Here is a 16,932-nt window from a genome sequence, read left to right as displayed (position 1 = left end):
CTAGGGTCTAGACTCACAGTCTGTAACCTCTGGGAGGAGGTCCAGGAATGGAACCATCCGAGATGGACTCTCTAATATTTTCTGGGAGGAATCAAGGGACTCCAATGCTGGAAGCAAGGCCCCTGGAGGACCTCAGGGTGGTGCTGACAGCCCTTTGTGACTCAGGGACTCACCGGTGTCCGCCCAGGCAGTTCCCCTTTCCGTCGGCCTCAGGGAACTGCTCAGGAGATCTTCTCATGAGAGGTATGGGGACTCCCTGGGTTAAGGATCTGCCTCTGCTGTGAGCTGTGGTGTAGGTCACAGAAGTGGCTTGGATCCCACATGGCTGCGGTGTAGACTGGCAGCTGCAGCTCCGATTCAACCCCTATAGTCTGGGAACTTCCACATGCTGCAGTCACGGCCCTAAAAAGAAAAAAAAGCTTTGATCCCAGAACACAGGCGGGGGATGACCCCAGAGGGGGAACAAAAAAAAAACAACCAGTGTGGTTATTCTGGCTCTGGGGGTCCAGCTAACTGAGCGATGGTGGATTCATAAATTCTAGAACAGGAAGAGACTGGAACAGAATCGCCAACACCCCGGGGCTACGTGACGGGCGGATTCGTCAGGACTGTTTCTGGACCCAGAGTGAAGGGTCAGCAGGGGGCTGTCCCCGAGGATGTAAGGTCTCCTTAGCCCTGGGCTGGGGTTCTCGGGGGGGACAGATGTCTCAGCAGCAGATGGGGAAGCGGGTAGTTACCGAGACCGTTACCTGGACCCCAGGCTGCAGGGACATCGGTACCTAAAATAATCGGAACCTGTTTCTCTTTTCCCCGAGGAATCCCGACTGCTCCACAGACAGGTGCCAGCGTTCAGACCCTGAGGCTGCCTCTGGCTCCGCAAGTGTGGATGTGCCCAGGCAGGTCTCAGGACGGAGCCTCGAGAAGCAGGAAAGGCCGTGTGGATGGAGCCCCTGGGGACGGAGAGGAGGAGGAAGGTGAGTGTCCATTTGAGCAGCTCCCGTCTCTCTCCATACCCTCCTACGCGGGAGGCCCCATAGCATCCATTTAACTCAAACGGTATTGGAGATCTGTGGTGATGATGTCTGATGTTCATGCTCCCCCTTGGAGATGGACTGGGTCGAGCAGAGGAGTCATCTGATTCACCGTACAGGACAGCGTCCAGCCTTCACGCCGGGACGTCCTCCAGGGACGCCGTCGGGAGTCACAGGCTTCAGGAAGGTAGGTGCTTCGTCTGTAACGTCTTTAGCCTGAAAGGAGGCAGCCTTAAGGAAATCTGGAATGTAAACATGAGCCTTTGCCCAGAAAAGAAAGAAACTTATGGACTTGGAGAACAGACTTGTGGTTGCAGAGGGGGAGGGAGTGGGATGGACGGGGAGTCTGGGGTTAACAGATGGAAACTATTGCCTGTGGAATAGAAAAGCAATGAGATCCTGCTGTGCAGCACAGGGAACTATGTCCAGTCACTTGGGATAGACCATGGAGGAGGATAATGTGAGAAAAAGAAATTATATATGATTGAGTCACTTTGCTGTACAGTAGAAATGGACAGAATACTATAAATCTACTACAATGGAAACAATAAAAATACTAAATTTAACAATTGAAAAAATAGTCATGTCTGCACTATCCTGTTGTATAGGCACATGTCTATATTCGGGTTTATCTTATTAACAACTGTCATAAATATAAAATGTTAATATGAAAATATATACCATTTATGAGACAATATATTGTAAATTATGGTACATATATAACATGTACCATATGTAATTTTGAACTTGTAATGCATATAGTATATATTGTATATTGTAAATTGTATATGCACATGAGAGTATATTAATTGCATATATATTACATATTATATAATATGTAATGTATAAATATGTAACATAGTATATATAACATGCAATATATAATACAAAGTCTACTATGTATGTGAAGTATCCAATGTCATACACAATTTAATATACAAGTTACTAATATACTGTTTTTTTTTTTTAAATATATTTTTATTTTCCCACTGTACAGCAAGGGGGTCAGGTTATCCTTACATGTATACATTACATTTTTTCCCGCACCCTTTGTTCTGTTACAGCATGAGTATCTAGACATAGTTCTCAATGCTATTCAGCAGGATCTCCTTGTAAATCTAAGTTGTGTCTGATAAGCCCAAGCTCCCGATCCCTCCCACTCCCTCCCCCTCCCATCAGGCAGCCACAAGTCTCTTCTCCAAGTCCATGATTTTCTTTTCTAAGGAGATGTTCATTTGTGCTGGATCTTAGATTCCAGTTATAAGTGATATCATATGGCATTTGTCTTTGTTTTTCTGGCTCATTTCACTCAGGATGAGATTCTCTAGTTCCATCCACGTTGCTGCAAATGGCATTATGTCATCATTCTTTTTTATGGCTGAGTAGTATTCCATTGTGTATATATACCACCTCTTCCGAATCCAATCCTCTGTCGATGGACATTTGGGTTGGTTCCATGTCCCGGCTATTGTGAATAGTGCTGCAATGAACATGCGGGTGCATGTGTCTCTTTTAAGTAGAGCTTTGTCCGGATAGATGCCCGAGAGTGGGATTGTGGGGTCCTATGGAAGTTCTATGTATTGATTTCTAAGGTATCTCCAAACTGTTCTCCATAGTGGCTGTACCAGTTTACATTCCCACCAACAGTGCAGGAGGGTTCCCTTTTCTCCACAGCCCCTCCAGCACTGGTTCTTTGTGGACTTATGAATGATGGCCATTCTGACTGGTGTGAGGTGGTATCTCATGGTAGTTTTGATTTGCATTTCTCTTATAATCAGCGATGTTGAGTATTTTTTCATGTGTTTGTTGGCCATCTGTATATCTTCTTTGGAGAAATGTCTATTCAGGTCTTTTGCCCATTTTTCCATTGATTGATTGGTTTTTTTGCTGTTGGGTTGTATAAGTTGTTTATATATTCTAGAGATTAAGCCCTTGTCTGTTGCATCATTTGAAACTATTTTCTCCCATTCTGTAAGTTGTCTTTTTGTTATCTTTTGGGTTTCCTTTGCTGTGCAAAAGCTTTTCAGTTTGATGAGGTCCCATGGGTTTATTTTTGCTCGAATTTCCATTGCTTTGGGAGACTGACCTGAGAAAATATTCATGAGGTTGATGTCAGAGAGTGTTTTGCCTATGTTTTCTTCTAGGAGTTTGATGGTGTCCTGTCGTATATTTAAGTCTTTCAGCCATTTGGAGTTTATTTTTGTGCATGGTGTGAGGGTGTGTTCTAGTTTCATTGCTTTGCATGCAGCTGTCCAGGTTTCCCAGCAATGCTTGCTGAATAGACTTTCCTTTTCCCATTTGATGTTCTTGCCTCCCTTGTCAAAGATTAATGGACCATAGGTGTCAGGGTTTATTTCCGGGTTCTCTATTCTGTTCCATTGGTCTGTCAGTCTGTTTTGGTACCAATACCACACTGTTTTGATGACTGTGGCTTTGTAGTATTTCTTGAAGTCTGGGAGAGTTATGCCTCCTGCTTGGTTTTTGTTTCTCAGGATTGCTTTGGAAATTCTGGGTCTTTTCTTGTTCCATATAAATGGATTGTTTGTTCTAGTTCTGTGAAAAATGTCATGGGTAATCTGATAGGGATTGCCTTGAATCTGTAGATTGCTTTGGGTAGTATGGCCATTTTTACAATATTGATTTTCCCAATCCCGGAACATGGAATATCTTTCCATTTCTTTACATCTTCTTTGATTAAGGTTTTATAGTTCTCGGCATATAGGTCCTTTACCTCCTTGGTCATGTGTATTCTGAGGTATTTGATTTTGTGAGGTGCAATTTTAAAACGTATCGTGTTTTTGTATTCCTTTTCTAATGTTTCATTGCTGGTATACAAAAATGCAACTGACTTCTGAATGTAAATCTTATATCCTGCTACTTTGCTGAATGTATTAATCAGTTCAAGTAGTTTTTGGGTTGAGTCCATAGGGTTTTCTATGTATAGTATCATGTCATCTGCATACAGTGACAGTTTTATCTCTCCTCTTCCTATATGGATGCCTTTTATTTCTTTTGTCTAATTGCTGTGGCTAGGACTCCCAGAACTATGTTGAAGAGCAGTGGTGAGAGTGGGCATCCCTGTCTTGTTCCAGATTTGAGTGAGAAGGCTTTCAGTTTTTCCCCATTGAGTATTATTATATATACTGTTAAAATCAAACAGTCACAAATACTGTGTATATAAACAAATGACTACATAACACATCCTGTTGTCTATACTAGCATAGTTACAGTATGACAAACTTATGTATTCACGTTACATAATCTCTGTATTCATTCTGCACAATCTGTTACTCAGTCTACAGATTCTGCCTCACATCCTAATATTCCGTCTGCACAATCTCTCTTCTGTTGTCCACACATTCGTTCTGCGTCACCTCTATTATACACGCATCCTGGATGTACTCACTCTGCATGATTCTATACTCATCTGTTACATATTCATTCTGCATCATCTGTCATATACTCAGCACGTTCTGCGTCATCTCAGTTACACATTCGCTCTGCATGATCTCGATTCTATACGCCACATAACCTCATAGTTATTCTACACAGTCATTGTACATAGTATCACATCCTCATTGTACATGCTACAGACATCATTATTTACCGTATGTCTACCTTGCTTCTGGGATTGAAAGTGTCAGGGGAGGCGTGGACCCCTTTCCTGAACTGCGTGCTGAGAACTGCGTGACCGCGGGGAGGACCAGGCAGGCCTGTTCTTACTGCTTAGTTCCCACCGGGGCTGAGGGTGCCCCGGGCCCCTGTCCCCTCTGAAGCGGACAGGGAACTCGCCCTCCACTTGCCCCATGTCCCCGCCCCGGGGCTCTGGGCACAGAAGCGCCCCCATCGCCCCGCTCCTCACACGGCAGAGCCCCCGCCCCCTGCACGTCACCTCTCCACGCGTGACGTCGCCCACGTCCCACCCCTGCCGCTGGTCCCCAGCCTCGAAAGGGCCGTTTCTCCTCCAACCACCCACCTCTCCCGCGATGTCCGCGGCTCCGTAGCCTCTTGACAAGCCTGTGAAAAGGTAATTTTTAAGTAAACCCGCTCCCTCTGCCTCTCGATCCGGTTCCTCCCCCAACCCTGAATGACGCTGCTCCCCGGGGTCTGATCCTGGCGTCTCCCGGATGCGCTTGACTGAGCCAGTGGATTCTGCAATCCGTCACCTTTACGGAAGATCCAAAATCTGTAGCTGCCCCCAAAGGGGAGTCAGTCAGATACAGAAAGACGAATACTGTAGGACCTGACTCAGTTGTGGGATCTAAAAAAAAAATGCAACACATTCGTGAACACAACACAGAGGCAGCAGACTTGCGGAGAACAGACAGTGGTTTCCAGGGCGAGAGGGAGCAGGTAAGGGGATTAAGACATACACAGAAGTCTGCAACAAATATATAAGCCACGAGGATATATTGCAGAATTCAAAGAAGATCCATGCATCCCTGTGTTCACTGCAGCACTGTTCACAACAGTCAGGACAGGGAAACAACCTAAATGTCCATCGACAGAGGAATGGATTAAGAAGATGTGGTCCACAGACAGTGGAGTACGATTCCGACATAAAAAGAAGGAAATCATGCCACTTGCAGCAACATGGGGAGACCCAGAAATTCCCATCCTAAGTGAAGTCAGACAGAGGAAGACAAATACCATATGAGATCACTTATGTGTGGAATCCAAATTATACAACAAACTAGTGAATAATAAAAAAAAAAGCATCAGACTAACATACAGAGAACAAAGTAGTGGTTTCCGGGGGGGAGAGGGAAGGAGTAAGATGGGGGAGGGGAGAAAGAGGTACAAACGACTATGCATAAAATAAATAAGCTGCAAAGACTGTATAATATATTGTATAATGTAATTCAAAAAGTACATGCGCCCCTAAGTTTACAGCAGTGCCATTTACAACAACCAAGATGTGGCAGCAACCTAGATGTCCATGACAGAGGAACGGCTTAAGAAGATGCAGTACATGTATACAGTGGAATATTACTCAGCCATCAAAAAGAATGAACCAATGCCATTTGCAGCAACATGGATGGACCTAGAGATTCTCCTACCAAGTGAAGTCAGTCATACAGAGAAAGACAAGTAGCCTATGAGATCATGAATATGTAGAATCTAAATTCTACATAAACTAGTGCATATAATGAAAAAGCAGCATACAGAGAACAAACCAGTGGTGACCAGGGGGGAGTGGGAGTGGATGAAGAGTACAAACTATTGGGTATAAGCTACAAGGATAGATGGTACAGCACAGGGAATGGAGTCAGTATTTTACCGTCACTATAAATGGAATTTAACCTTTAAAAATTGTGAACCACGTTATTAGACACCTGCAATTTATAGACTATTGTACGGCAACTATAACTCAATAAGGACCGTTTTTAGTCTGTAGCTCCATCCGTTAAACCTCTTTTCTGAACTTGCTGTGTCCCTGAGAAAGTTCCCTTCCCCACTCAAAACACCACACCTACGGGGCCACCTGAAATTCGGCCTCTGGAAAGTTTATTTCTGTGCATGACGCGGGGGGGGGGCGGTCTCCCCTTTGTCCCACCTTAACACTAGCAATGCTGTCACATGGGCTTGTGACACATTTCCAGGGGGTTACCCAGATCTTCAGGAAATTTCGGTTTCTCTGTTTCTTTTTACGGTTGCACCTGCAGCATAGGGAGGTTCCCAGGCTGGGGGTTGAATTGGAGCTACAGCTGCCGGCCAACCTCACAGCCCCAGCAATGCCAGATTCAAGCTGAATCTGTACCTACACCACAGCTCACGGTAACACCAGATGCTTAACCTACTCAGTGGGACCAGGGAGCGAATCCCCAATTCTCATGGCTACCAGTCAGTTTCTGAACCTGCTGAGCCACAGCAGGAACTCCCAGGAAACTCCAATTTCAAGCATACATTTTTCTTCTTTTCCCAGGGTGCTACTTTTTTTTTTTTTAAAAAAAAGGACAGTGAATACTAAAATAGTTAATGTAAATATCTCAAAGTGAGTTATATTTTAAGAAAAATAGGGAAATCTAATGAAAAAGGAAAACTACTTTCTCAAAGTGGGCTATGGAGAAGTTCCCTGGTGGCACAGTGGGTTAAGGCTCTGGCATTGTCATTGCAGCAGATCAGGTCACTGTTATGGCGTGGGTTCGATCTCTGGCCCGAGAATTCCCATGTGCCATGAGCACAGCCCCCCAAAAAGAAAAAAAGTGGGGTATTAAATCAGTAAGCAGAACAGTGGTGGCCAGTGGCCAGGGCTGTAGGAAGAGAATGAGCAACAGTGGAGCAGAAGCAGCTGGAACTGCACACGACTCAGTCCAGGGGCTGATCCTACAACTGAGCACGTGGACCAAAACTCGCCGCCCCCCACGTCCACCTAAAAGGGCGGCTTCTCCTGAGAAGAATGGGGTCTTAGTAAACTCGAAAACCAAAGGCACCTAATCCTTTCATCCCTTTTATCCTTTAGCAAAACTAAATCAAGGGACTAAGGATGAGTGAAGATAAAAGTGAAAGAGTCGGGAGTTCCTGGGCTACAGGTCAAATCGGAGCTGCACCTGCCGGCTACACCACAGCCACACTGGATCTGAGCCACATCTGCCAACTACACTGCCACTTGCCACAATGCTGGACCCTTAACCCACTGAGCAAGGCCAGGGATCAAACCTGCATCCTCATAGATGCTAGTCAGAGTCTTAACCGACTGAGCCACAGTGGGAACTGCTACGGAAATCTTCGTAACAGGTAGATTGTAGCGAACGAGGGAGCATCAGTATTGGGGCCTTAACTGCGACCAGCGCACATGCTCACGATGTTATGTGGGAAATGGGTGTGGGACCTGTGGGTTTCTCTGTCTTATCCTCATAACCTTTCTGTCAACCTGAAATGATTCTGACTTTTTAAAAACTCATGGTTTACCAAAATCTCTTTCACTCCTGGATATATATCTGAATAAAACAAAATATTCAGTTGAAAAAGCCAGATGCATCTCAGTGGTCACAGCAGCACTATTCACAACAGCCAAGACCAGGAAACAACCTAAATATCCATTGACAGAGGAATGGATCAAGAAGATGTGGTCCATAGACATAATGGAATATTACTCAGCCATAAAAAAGAAAAAAAAACAAGGGCATTCACAGCAACACAGATGGACCTGGAGAGTCTCATACTAAGTGAAATTAGACAGTGAAAGACAGGACTTCCTTGGGGGCACAGCAGGTTCAGGGTCCTGCACTGTCATTGCAGCAGCTCAGGTCACTGCTGTGGCAGAAGTCTGATCCCTGGCCTGGAAACGTCCATAGGCATGGCCAAAATTAAAAAAAAAAAAAAAAAAAGGAAAAGAGACAAATGCCACATGACAGCTCTTATATGTGGAATCTAAAATAGGACACAAATGAACTTATTCACAAGACAGACTCAGACACAGAGAACAGACTGGTGGTTGTCAAAGCAGAAAGGGCAGGAGAGGGATGAATGAGGAGTTTGGGACTCGCGGATATAAACCACGACAGAGAAAGCGGATAAACGACAAGGACCGACTAATAGCACAGGGAACTCTACTCGATATGTTGTAATAACTTATAGGGGAAAAGAAGCTGAAAAGATGTGTGCATATGTATAAATCAATTTACTGCATATAGGAAACTAGCAACATTATAAATCAACTACAATGAGAAAAAAAGATTAGCAAGCAAAACAGGAAAACGACGGAACAAATTTTCACATATTGAAGTGTGAGGAAGTTATTCTGGTTTATATATGATTTAATTTGAACTTTAGGCTAAACTAAACAGTCTGTGGCCCGGCAAGCATGCGTTGTACATCTGCTTTAGCCATGAAGCAAAAGTACACTTAAGGAATTCCTGTTGTGTCTCAGTGGTTAATGAATCCGACTAGGAAGCATGAGGTTGCGGGTTCAATCCCTGGCCTCGCTCAGTGGGTTAAGGATCTGGCGTTGCCATGAGCTGTGGTGTAGGTCACAGATGAGGCTCAGATCTGGCATCGCTGTGGCTCTGGCATAGGTAGGCAGCAACAGCTCCAATTAGACCCTTAGCCTGGGAATCTCCATACGCTGCTGGTGCAGCCCTAAAAGGAGAAAAGACGGAAAAAAATAAAAAAGTACACTTAAAAATCAGAATGGAGTAAAAGTGGTTCAGACCTCCAGATGGTGCTGGAGGTCAAGTGCCAAGGTGAGTTCAGCTATGTGAACGGAAGCTCAACATTGATCCATCATCAGGGACCTTCAAAGCAGAACCACACGGAGGAACCACCTCACACCTTTCAGAGTGGCCACCATGGAAAAGAACTCTTGCATGATCTAGCAAGCCACTCCTGGGCTTATGTCCAAGAAACCCCCAAAGAAGTCATTCAAAAAGATCCATGCACCCCTATGTTCATAGCAGCACTCTTCACAATAGCCAAGACACGGAAGCTACCTAAGTGTCCACTGACAGAGGAATGGATAAAGAAGATGTGAAATTTTATATAAACATATATGAATGATGAAATATTACTCAACCATGAAAAAGAATGAAATCATGCAATTTGCAGCAACATGGACGCAACTAAAGTTTATCAACTAAGTAAAGTCAGAAATAGACAAATACCATATACTGTCACTTCTATGCAGAATCTAAATAATACAACAAAATAGTGAATAGAACAAGAAGATGCTGACTCACAGACACAGAGCAAACCTGTGGTTTTCAGAGGGAAGGGGGAGGGGAGTCAGAGGCACAAACTACTCTGTATAAAATAAATAAGCTACAAGGCTCTATTGTACAGCACAGGGAATAGAGCCAGTCTTTTATAATTACCTATAAGTGGAATAAAATCTTTAAACATTATGAATCAATTTATTGTACACCTGAAGCTTATATAATGTTGTACAGCACAGGAGACAGAGCCAATATTTTATCAGAACTGTAAATGCAGTGGAACCTTCAAAAATGGTGAATCACAACAGCCAAGACTCAGAAACCACCTAAATGTCCATCGACAGAGGAATGGATTAAGGTGTTGTGATATATATACACAATGGAATACTACTCAGCCATAAAACGAAAATAATGCCATTTGCAGCAAGGTGGATGCAACTAGATATTCTCACACTAAGTGAAGTCAGTCCAAAAGAGAAAGACAAATACTGTATGATATCACTTCTATGTGGAATCTAAAATATGGCACAAATGAACCATTTACAGAGCAGAAACAGACTCTCAGAGACCAGACTTGTGGTTGCCAAGGGTGTGGGGACGGAGAGGGAGTGGGATGGATGGGGAGTTTGGGGTTCATAGATGCAAACTAGGACATTGAGTTCCCACCGTGGCTCAGTGGAATCTGACTAGCATACATGAGGATACAGGTTCGATCCCTGGCCTCACCCAGTGGGTTAAGGATCCCAGATTGCCATGACCTGTGGTGTAGGTCACAGATGTGGCTCAGATCTGCTGTGACTGTGGTGTAGGCTGGAAGCTGCAGCTCCAATTCAACACCTAGCCTGGAAACCTCCATATGCCACAGATGTGGCCCTAAACAGACAGACACCCACACACACAGAGAAAAGGAGAAGCGTATGTGGAGACTGGGAGACAGTGAGAGGCATGGAGATGAGAGCTGAGTTTTAAGGAACATTTCTTTGCAACTGAGACCTACCCCGGCAGCCTTTCTCGTATGGCCGGATGCCCCGGGAATGAGGCTTCTTGGGCAAGATGGCTTTGCAGGCTGAAGATGACGGGACTGCATCACCTCAGCATCACTCAGGAGGATGTCACAAGCTGTCGCTCTCAGGATCCTTTACACCCAATCCAGGCAGGTGCTGGGAAGCATAAGAACAGTCTCTGGTGACAAAAATCGAAAGAAGAGCACACGAGGGTTCACCTCCAGGCTCCCCGAGTCTAGGAAATACCCACAGGATCCGACAGTTCTCTTTTCTCCAAACGGGAGAGGCCCCAGGAGTGATGGAGAGGAAGGCAGCGGGATTGCTTCCCTGGAGAGAGAGGCGCGAGGATGGACAGAAGCCCGTGTCCCTCCGTCAGAAGAGAAGCATCTTTAAGTCTTGTGTGGGGAGTGGACGGTCCACAGGGACCTGCTGGCGAGCACAGGGAACTCTACCCAGGATTGCGTCATCTCCCCTGCGGGCAGAGCATCTGAGAGCGAATGGATGCGTGTGGATCACAGAGTCACTTTGCTGCCCAGCAGAAATGACCACAACCTTGTATGCCGACTCTCCTTCGATGAAACGGAAAACTGTGAAAAGTTAACCCCAAGATGACGAAACTATTGATGTTTACTTTTTATCATTTTAGGGCCGCACCCGAGACGTATGGAGGTTCCCAGGCTAGGGGTCGAATCAGAGCTACAGCTGCTGGCCTACACCACAGCCACGGCAACACCGGATCCTTAGCCCGCGGAGCGAGCCCAGGGATCAAACCTGCATCCTCATGGTTCCTGGTCAGATTTGTTGCCGCCTCACCACGACAGGAACTCCAAAACTACTGATTTTTAAAAGTTAACCATGAAGAAACCAAACCACTGAATGTTTCTGAACAAACGTTACCATAAAAAAAATCCAAACCACTGAATATGTATGTATTTTCAAACGTTCACAACCACGAAGAAAACCAAGCCACCAAATTCTTTAACTGGACAAACCGCATGGAAAGAGGGTTCTGCCAAGAAGACACACCCATGGCCAATGAGCACCTGAAAGGATGCTCGATGTCGCCCATCATGAGACAGGTGCGAAGCAGCAGTAAAACACCGCCTCCCCCTCACCAGGACGGCTATGAACAGAAGCAGAATCACCTGATTCTAAAGGAACGAATGTGTCATAACCAAACGCACATCCAGATAGTGTGTTTAGACCCGTGGCTGTTACTTCTTTGTGAAGTTTTTATTTTTCTATTAGAGCTGATCTACCACGTTCTCTCAATTTCTGCTCTGCAGCAAAGTGACCAGCTATACATAATATGTACATTCTTCTCCTCACATTATCCTCCAGCGGATTTCATTACCCGGGACTGGACACTGTTCCCTGTGCTGTACAGCAGGACCATGGCTGTTACCCTAAAGCACACGCCACTCCAGCATCTTCTAAACACCTGCATGTTTTCCGACCATCTCAGCGTTCCAGAGTCCAGCTGAGGGTGTCTTTTTCACAATCTGGGTTCTCTACCCTTGATGGAGAAAATCTGCATGCAAATAAAGGTGATAAAAAAGGAATGGGACATGCACAAAGAGATTCCTCAATTCTAGAAAAGGGACCCTCAGACACAGTGGGTGGGACGCAAATTGGTGCAGCCGCTGAGGAGAACAGGAGGGAGGGTCCTCAGAGAATGAAAAATACAAGCGCTGCCCAACCCCGCAACTCCACTTCTGGGCATGTATCCAAGGAAGTGAAAGCAGGTCTCAGGAGGTCCCCTGTGGCTCAGTGGGTTAAGACACTGCCATCGTCTCTGTGAGGATGTGGGTTTGATCCCTGGCCTCGCTCAGTGGCTTCAGGATTCGGCGTTGCCGTGAGCTGTGGTGTAGGTCGCAGGCGCAGCTCAGATTCAACCCCTAGCCTGGGAAATCACGTATGCCACGGACCCAGTCCTAAAAGTAAATACATAAGCAAACAAATAAAAAAGGGGTTCCCTGGTGGGTTAAGGATCCAGCATTGTCGCTGCTGTGGCACAGGTTGATCCCTGGCCTCGCCTGGGAACTTCTGCATATGCTGCTGTTGCAGCCAAAAGCATTAATTACAAAGGAGGAAAACAGTGGAGGAATGACACAGACAAATCAGAGAGAAGGTAGAAACATTTGAGTCGGTGCCTGCAGGGAATTTCGGGACCAGGCGTCCGTACTGCTTGTGGGGACACAGTCATGGTTTGCACCGCCGTGACCGTGGGGGGCAGACAGCTCTGGTTTTCACTGACCGTCAGATCCTTCAGCAAGAAGGTTGACGTGTGCTAGGAACCCCCCAGCCTCTTCCCGGGCGCTGGGGGGGTCACAGTTTACTCAAAGCGCTGTTGGCCTGTCATGAGGAGGCTTCACTCCGCCTGGTCTGGTCCCCAGGGAGGTCCCCAGGCTGGACGGGACAGACCCCAATTAGGAGTTCACCAGCCGCATATATGCAGTATTTCTCTCCAAGGGCAGCCAGAACAAATCAGCACACACGCTACAACGATGCCCCCTTATCATCTCACAGGTCTGGGGTCAGAAGCCTCCCGGGGCCAAGACCGAGGTGGCTGTGGGGTGGGTCCTCCTGGAACCTTCAGGGGAGAATCTGTGTGGTACCTTCTTCCAGAGACCACACACCTGTCGGGCTCCACGGCAACCTTGCCCAGCCTCCCGTCCCGAAAGGAGGGACCTTCACCTGGTCACGGCTCCTCCCTCTACCCTCCTCACCCACTTTATTTTGTTAATTCTTTTTAGGGCAGCACCTGCGGCACATGCAAGTTCCCAGGCTAGGGGTTGAATCGGGGCTGCAGGGTTGAATCGGAGTTGAACTACGGCCAGAGCAACGCCAGATCTGAGCCTCACCTGCCACCTGTGCGTGAGGCAACACCGGATCCTTAGCCCACCGAGCAAGGCCCAGGATTGAACCTCTATCCTCCTGGACACTCTGTCGGGTTCTTAACCTGCTGAGCCACAACGGGAACTCCCCTCACCCACTTCTGAGGACCCTGGGCTTACAATGAGCCCATCTGGATAATCCCAGGTTGCTGCCATCTCAAGGTCAGCTCAGGGCCAAGCCTAAATCCACCGGCATCTGTAACCCCGCGTCACCACAGCAGGTAACATGCCCGCCTGTCCTGGGCACTAGGAATTAGGAAGTGGACATCTTTAGGGTCATTGTTCTGCTGACCACACATGGTCCCAAAGGGACTGGGCTGGGACCCAGACCCACGCTCGCTGATAAAATTAGTATCATGGTCAACTTCCCACCAGTGACTCTCTTTTTTGGCCACACCCACAGCATGTGGAAGTTCCGGGTCCAGGGATTGAACCTGCGTCACAGCAGCAGGGACGTCAAGTCCTTAACCCACTGAGCCACCAGGGAACTCCCTGATTTCCTGCCCAAGTTGTCTGTAAACTGTCAAGAACCCTTCCTCCTCCAGGCAAGCATGTCAAAGAGTTTAATGAGGCTTAACGGGTGGCTGCTTCCCTGTAGAAAACCTAGAGTCTTAAGCAGCCACAAAGATGATAAAGCAGTTTCTCTTCTAAAACACGGACTCAGACAGAAAGCCATGCCCCTGAAAACAGGCAACATGTGGGGAAATAAAGCACATGCAGCTCAGTGTGATGCAAGAACTATACTGGAAAAGGATCTGAGAAACAATGGACGTGTGTGCATGTGTCACGGACTCACTCTGCTGTGCACCTGAACCTAAACATTGTAACTCAACTCTACTCCAATACAAAATAATGTTTAAGTCAATATTTTGTGTTTTTTTTTTCCCCAGCTTTGAGATGGGACTGGCTTAGTTTCAGTGGCTACATGATGCTCTCGGACCGTGACACGAGCTATGTCGTGTCATGGGGCAGTTGTATCCGATGATTTGTATGTCGTGCCTCGTGTGCCGTCCGTCTGGTTTCGTGTCATGTTCCCCACTCAGCCATAAAAACGAATGAAATAACGTCATTCACAGCAACATGGATGCAACTAGAGATTCTCACACTAAGCGAAGTTAGAAAGACAAACACCATATGATGTCACTTCTATGGAAGCTAAAATATGTCACAGATGAACCTGTCTGCAGAACAGAAACAGACTCCCAGACATGGAGACCAGACTTGTGGTTGCTGAGGGGTCGGGCGGGGGATGCAGTGGGGAGTTTGGGCTGAGTTGATGCAAACTGTGACACTGAGAATGGATCAGCAGCGAGGGCCTGCTGTCTCGCACAGGGGACTCTGTGTCCAATCACTTGTGGTGGAACATGACGGAAGATACTATGCAGAAGTGTGTGTATAGACGGATGACGGCGTCACTTTCCTGTACATCAGAAATGGACAGAACAGTGTAAATCCGTGATAATTTAAAAATTAAAGAAAAAAAGAAATTGACTGTGTCAGGAGACACGGACCAGGAGGTACTCCCTCTGCAGGAACCATTCCCGGGCATCTGTTTCCATCGCTGAGCAAGATTTACTCAGACACGTGCATTCTGAGTTTAGTCCTATCCCATGATTTTCTTTAGAAAGTGCACCAACTGCCCTGTGGAAAGTAAATGCAGCTGCCTTTTCCTAGTGTGTCCTGCTTAAAACAATTTGGGACAATCTCAAATGACTTTAGCTCAGCAACATCCAATGTCCACCAGGCGGAGGACACTGAGACATCAAACGAATGGAACAGAGATGTCGTTTCCGGTGCTGTCTGCCCACAGGTGGAAGGGGACTAGTGTCCTCCCGTCCCGAAGACCGAGTCTTCAGCAGGAACCTGACGGGTGTGGAAGAAACTCATTGGATGCCCTAATTCTTGGGGTAAAACCCGCAGAGTATGCACGTCCTGTTGGTGGGAGTGTAAATCCGTGCAGCCCCGACGGAAAACAGTACAGAAGTTCCTCAAAGCTCTAAAAATAGAACTATGTCCCCGCAATCCCACTCCTTGGCATCGACCCAGACAAAACCCTAATTTGAGAAGCTCCAGCCACCCCTATGTCCATTGCAGGACTATTCACAACAGCCAAGACATGGAAACGACCTAAATGTCCATCCACAGAGGAACAGATAAAGACGACGTGGTCCGTGGACGCAATGGAATACGACCCGTCAAAAAGAACGAAACGAGGCAGTTGGAGTGACACGGAGGCAGCTCGAGATGATCGCACTAAGTGACGTGAGAAAGACACACACTGTATGATGTCACATATGTGTGGAATCTCAAAACATAACGAGTGAACGTACATGCAAAACAGAAGCCGATTCGCAGACACAGAGGACAAGCCAGTGGTTCCAGTGGGGAGAGGGAAGCGGGAGGGTGATCTGGGGGGGGAGTCAGAGGACACACCACGGGGTATAAACTAAACCACCCACAGGGAGATCCCCCACAGCACGGGGACACAGCCAGTGCTTGATCACAACTGCAAGTGAAGGAGAACCTTGAAACACCGTGAATCGCCGTTACACACCTGTAACACAACAGTGCATGTCAGTGACACTTCAGTTCTTCAAATTTTAAAGGCAAAAGCACATAGGAGTTACCGCTGCCGGGGAGGCGGGTAGCGATCCTGCTTGTCTCTGGCGTGGCTGGTTTGACCCCTGCCCTGGCGCAGTGGGTTAAGGATCTGGTGTTGCCACAGCTGGGCTGCAGCTCAAAGTTGATCCCTGGGCTGGGGAACTTCCAAATGCCGTGGGTGTGGCCAAAAACCAAAAAAAAAACCTAAATAAAATCACACAATATGAAATCTACCCTCACCAGACACCACATAGTACATGATGTACACTAATCTATATAACTTTTATACAAATAAAGTCATTTATATAATTATACACACCGTCTACACATGCCTGCTGCTGTGTGCACACACCTTTCAAAACAGCATTTCCTACTGGAGCCAAAAGCTGGATGGAGACAGGGCAGGGGGGCTCTCCGGCATCTGATATTACATTCTCCCAAGGCGAGTACATTCGCACGTGACTGCCACATGTCAAAAAAGGCAGGACAGAAAGCGTAACAGTCCACCCGTGATTCATGTGGAATCATGAGGATTTCGCAAAAAGGACGCCCAGGAGGAAGGATGCTGGGGTGAGTTTGGCTTCTCCTGTCTGGGCACTCAGCCCGGGCTGAGGCAGCTGCCCCCCTCCCGCTGGCACAGGCAGAGCCTACGCCTGACCCGTGGCGACTCCATCACGGAGGCAGACACACAGACTCAGGAAAAAGCAGTCAAATGAGCAGAATGACTTCTGTACTCGAAACACCC

General features: G+C 46.8%; 1 protein-coding gene and 1 long non-coding RNA gene across 4 annotated transcripts in view; one reads left to right on the top strand and one right to left on the bottom strand.

The window, feature by feature from the left end:
- The window catches only part of LOC102159510 (polyprenol dehydrogenase), a 335,615-nt gene extending 333,626 nt beyond the window's left edge, over window positions 1–1,989 (top strand). The window contains exons 15-17 of the transcript XR_014836156.1: window positions 5–243; window positions 816–974; window positions 1,108–1,989. The gene's annotated coding sequence lies outside the window, so the exon portion shown is untranslated. The remainder of the gene's footprint in view (window positions 1–4; window positions 244–815; window positions 975–1,107) is intronic.
- LOC110259143 (uncharacterized) overlaps window positions 1–16,932 on the bottom strand; it is a 234,353-nt gene that overhangs the window by 2,568 nt on the left and 214,853 nt on the right. Inside the window, exons 4-7 of one of the 3 annotated variants that reach the window (XR_014836184.1) lie at window positions 10,683–10,845; window positions 1,050–1,247; window positions 796–950; window positions 174–402 (exon numbers count right to left, since the gene is read on the bottom strand). This is a non-coding gene — a long non-coding RNA (uncharacterized LOC110259143). Of the gene's footprint in view, window positions 1–173; window positions 403–779; window positions 951–1,049; window positions 1,248–10,682; window positions 10,846–16,932 lie in introns of all 3 variants that reach the window. The other 2 variants (XR_014836183.1, XR_014836185.1) reach the window with 2 other exon arrangements.

Source organism: Sus scrofa, chromosome Y, assembly GCF_054392235.1.
Source record: "Sus scrofa isolate SSC_HxYL_T2T_F1_AM1 chromosome Y, Sscrofa_HxYL_maternal_Yorkshire_Landrace_v2.0, whole genome shotgun sequence".
Classification (NCBI taxonomy): domain Eukaryota; kingdom Metazoa; phylum Chordata; class Mammalia; order Artiodactyla; family Suidae; genus Sus; species Sus scrofa.
Note: the sequence above shows the minus strand (reverse complement) of the source record. Positions and strands in the feature narration are given on the sequence as shown.